The sequence below is a fragment of the Rutidosis leptorrhynchoides genome, chromosome 7 (genome assembly GCF_046630445.1).
Source record: "Rutidosis leptorrhynchoides isolate AG116_Rl617_1_P2 chromosome 7, CSIRO_AGI_Rlap_v1, whole genome shotgun sequence".
In the NCBI taxonomy this organism is placed as follows: Eukaryota; Viridiplantae; Streptophyta; class Magnoliopsida; order Asterales; family Asteraceae; genus Rutidosis; species Rutidosis leptorrhynchoides.
Genome location: NC_092339.1, coordinates 107,174,729 through 107,179,242, shown reverse-complemented (window position 1 = coordinate 107,179,242; position 4,514 = coordinate 107,174,729).

Sequence of the window (4,514 nt, the reverse complement as noted above, 5' to 3'; positions counted from 1 at the left end):
GTTAAATGTTGTTAACCCAATGTTTATAATATCAAATGAGATTTTAAATTATTATATTATCATGATATTATCATGTATGAATATCTCTTAATATGATATATATATACATTAAATGTCTTTACAACGATAATCGTTACATATATGTCTCGTTTAAAAATCATTAAGTTAGTAGTCTTGTTTTTACATATGTAGTTCATTGTTAATATACTTAATGATATGTTTACTTATCATAGTATCATGTTAACTATATATATATCCATATATATGTCATCATATAGTTTTTACAAGTTTTACCGTTCGTGAATCACCGGTCAACTTGGGTGGTCAATTGTCTATATGAAACATATTTCAATTAATCAAGTCTTAACAAGTTTGATTGCTTAACATGTTGGAAATATTTAATCATGTAAATATCAATCTCAATTAATATATATAAACATGTAAAAGTTCGGGTCACTACAGTACCTACCCTTTAAATAAATTTCGTCCCGAAATTTTAAGCTGTTGAAGGTGTTGACGAATCTTCTGGAAATAGATGCGGGTATTTCTTCTTCATCTGATCTTCACGCTCCCAGGTGAACTCGGGTCCTCTACGAGCATTCCATCGAACCTTAACAATTGGTATCTTGTTTTGCTTAAGTCTTTTAACCTCACGATCCATTATTTCGACGGGTTCTTCGATGAATTGAAGTTTTTCGTTGATTTGGATTTCATCTAACGGAATAGTGAGATCTTCTTTAGCAAAACATTTTTTCAAATTCGAGACGTGGAAAGTGTTATGTACAGCCGCGAGTTGTTGAGGTAACTCAAGTCGGTAAGCTACTGGTCCGACACGATCAATAATCTTGAATGGTTCAATATACCTTGGATTTAATTTCCCTCGTTTACCAAATCGAACAACGCCTTTCCAAGGTACAACTTTAAGCATGACCATCTCTCCAATTTCAAATTCTATATCTTTTCTTTTAATGTCAGCGTAGCTCTTTTGTCGACTTTGGGCTGTTTTCAACCGTTGTTGAATTTGGATGATCTTCTCGGTAGTTTCTTGTATAATCTCCGGACCCGTAATCTGTCTATCCCCCACTTCACTCCAACAAATCGGAGACCTGCACTTTCTACCATAAAGTGCTTCAAACGGCGCCATCTCAATGCTTGAATGGTAGCTGTTGTTGTAGGAAAATTCTGCTAACGATAGATGTCGATCCCAACTGTTTCCGAAATCAATAACACATGCTCGTAGCATGTCTTCAAGCATTTGTATCGTCCTTTCGCTCTGCCCATCAGTTTGTGGATGATAGGCAGTACTCATGTCTAGACGAGTTCCTAATGCTTGCTGTAATGTCTGCCAGAATCTTGAAATAAATCTACCATCCCTATCAGAGATGATAGAGATTGGCATTCCATGTCTGGAGACGACTTCCTTCAAATACAGTCGTGCTAACTTCTCCATCTTGTAATCTTCTCTTATTGGCAGGAAGTGTGCTGATTTGGTGAGACGATCAACTATTACCCAAATAGTATCAAAACCACTTGCAGTCCTTGGCAATTTAGTGATGAAATCCATGGTAATGTTTTCCCATTTCCATTCTGGGATTTCGGGTTGTTGAAGTAGACCTGATGGTTTCTGATGCTCAGCTTTGACCTTAGAACACGTCAAACATTCTCCTACGTATTTAGCAACATCGTCTTTCATACCCGGCCACCAAAAATGTTTCTTGAGATCCTTGTACATCTTCCCCATTCCAGGATGTATTGAGTATCTGGTTTTATGAGCTTCTCTAAGTACCATTTCTCTCATATCTCCAAATTTTGGTACCCAAATCCTTTCAGCCCTATACCGGGTTCCGTCTTCCCGAATATTAAGATGCTTCTCTGATCCTTTGGGTATTTCACCCTTTAAATTTCCCTCTTTTAAAACTCCTTGTTGCGCCTCCTTTATTTGAGTAGTAAGGTTATTATGAATCATTATATTCATAGATTTTACTCGAATGGGTTCTCTGTCCTTCCTGCTCAAGGCATCGGCTACCACATTTGCCTTCCCCGGGTGGTAACGAATCTCAAAGTCGTAATCATTCAATAATTCAATCCACCTACGCTGCCTCATATTCAGTTGTTTCTGATTAAATATGTGTTGAAGACTTTTGTGGTCGGTATATATAATACTTTTGACCCCATATAAGTAGTGCCTCCAAGTCTTTAATGCAAAAACAACCGGGCCTAATTCCAAATCATGCGTCGTATAATTTTGTTCGTGAATCTTCAATTGTATAGACGCATAAGCAATCACCTTCGTTCGTTGCATTAATACACAACCGAGACCTTGCTTTGATGCGTCACAATAAATCACAAAATCATCATTCCCTTCAGGCAATGACAATATAGGTGCCGTAGTTAGCTTTTTCTTCAATAACTAAAACGCTTTCTCTTGTTCATCATTCCATTCAAATTTCTTCCCTTTATGCGTTAATGCAGTCAAGGGTTTTGCTATTCTGGAAAAGTCTTGGATGAACCTTCTGTAGTAACCAGCTAGTCCTAAAAACTGGCGTATGTGTTTCGGAGTTTTCGGGGTTTCCCACTTTTCAACAGTTTCTATCTTTGCCGGATCCACCTTAATACCTTCTTTGTTCACTATGTGACCGAGGAATTGAACTTCTTCCAACCAAAATGCACACTTTGAAAACTTAGCGTACAATTCTTCCTTCCTCAATACTTCTAACACCTTTCTTAAATGTTCACCGTGTTCTTGGTCATTCTTTGAGTAAATAAGTATGTCATCAATGAAAACAATGACAAACTTGTCAAGGTATGGTCCACACACTCGGTTCATAAGGTCCATGAACACAGCTGGTGCATTAGTTAAACCAAACGGCATGACCATAAACTCGTAATGACCGTAACGTGTTCTGAAAGCAGTCTTTGGAATATCATCTTCTTTCACCCGCATTTGATGATACCCGGAACGTAAGTCAATCTTTGAATAAACAGACGAGCCTTGTAGTTGATCAAATAAGTCGTCGATTCTCGGTAGTGGGTAGCGGTTCTTGATGGTAAGTTTGTTCAACTCTCGGTAGTCGATACACAACCTGAATGTACCATCTTTCTTCTTGACAAACAAAACAGGAGCTCCCCACGGTGATGTGCTTGGTCGAATGAAACCACGCTCTAAAAGTTCTTGTAATTGGCTTTGCAGTTCTTTCATCTCGCTGGGTGCGAGTCTGTAAGGAGCACGAGCTATTGGTGCAGCTCCTGGTACAAGATCTATTTGAAATTCAACGGATCGATGTGGGGGTAATCCCGGTAATTCTTTCGGAAATACATCGGGAAATTCTTTTGCAATGGGAACATCATTGATGCTCTTTTCTTCAGTTTGTACTTTCTCGACGTGTGCTAGAACAGCATAGCAACCTTTTCTTATTAGTTTTTGTGCCTTCAAATTACTAATAAGATGTAGCTTCGTGTTGCCCTTTTCTCCGTACACCATTAAGGGTTTTCCTTTTTCTCGTATAATGCGAATTGCATTTTTGTAACAAACAATCTCTGCTTTCACTTCTTTCAACCAGTCCATACGATTATCACATCAAAACTCCCTAACTCTACTGGTATCAAATCAATCTTAAATATTTCGCTAACCAGTTTAATTTCGCGATTCCGACATATATTATTTGCTGAAATTAATTTATCATTTGCTAATTCGAGTAAAAATTTACTATCCAAAGGCGTCAATGGACAACTTAATTTAGCACAAAAATCTCTACTCATATAGCTTCTATCCGCACCCGAATCAAATAAAACGTAAGCAGATTTATTGTCAATAAGAAACGTACCCGTAACAAGCTCCGGGTCTTCCTGTGCCTCTGCCGCATTAATATTGAAAACTCTTCTGTGGCCTTGTCCATTCGTGTTCTCCTGGTTCGGGCAATTTCTAATAATGTGGCCCGGTTTTCCACATTTATAACACACTACATTGGCATAACTTGCTCCGACACTACTTGCTCCGCTATTACTCGTTCCGACACCATTTGTTCCTTTCGTTCTATTAACCCCTGGTCCGTAGACCTCACACTTCGCCGCGCTATGTCCATTTCTTTTACACTTGTTGCAAAATTTGGTGCAGAACCCCGAGTGATACTTTTCACACCTTTGGCATAGCTGCTTCTGATTGTTGTTGTTGTTGCGGTTATTATTGTTGTTGGGATGATTGTTGTAGTCGCTGTTGTTGTTGTTGTTGTTGTTGTTGTTGGGCCGTTTGTTGTAGTTGCGATTGATGTTGCGATTGTTGGGATAATTGTTGCGATTATTGTTGTAATTGCTGTTGTTGTTGTATTGGTGATTCTTATCACCGTTTTCCTCCCACTTTCTTTTGACTTGCTTCACATTGGCCTCTTCAGCAGTCTGTTCTTTAATTCTTTCTTCAATCTGGTTCACTAGTTTGTGAGCCATTCTACATGCCTGTTGTATGGAGGCGGGCTCGTGTGAACTTATATCTTCTTGGATTCTTTCCGGTAATCCTTTCA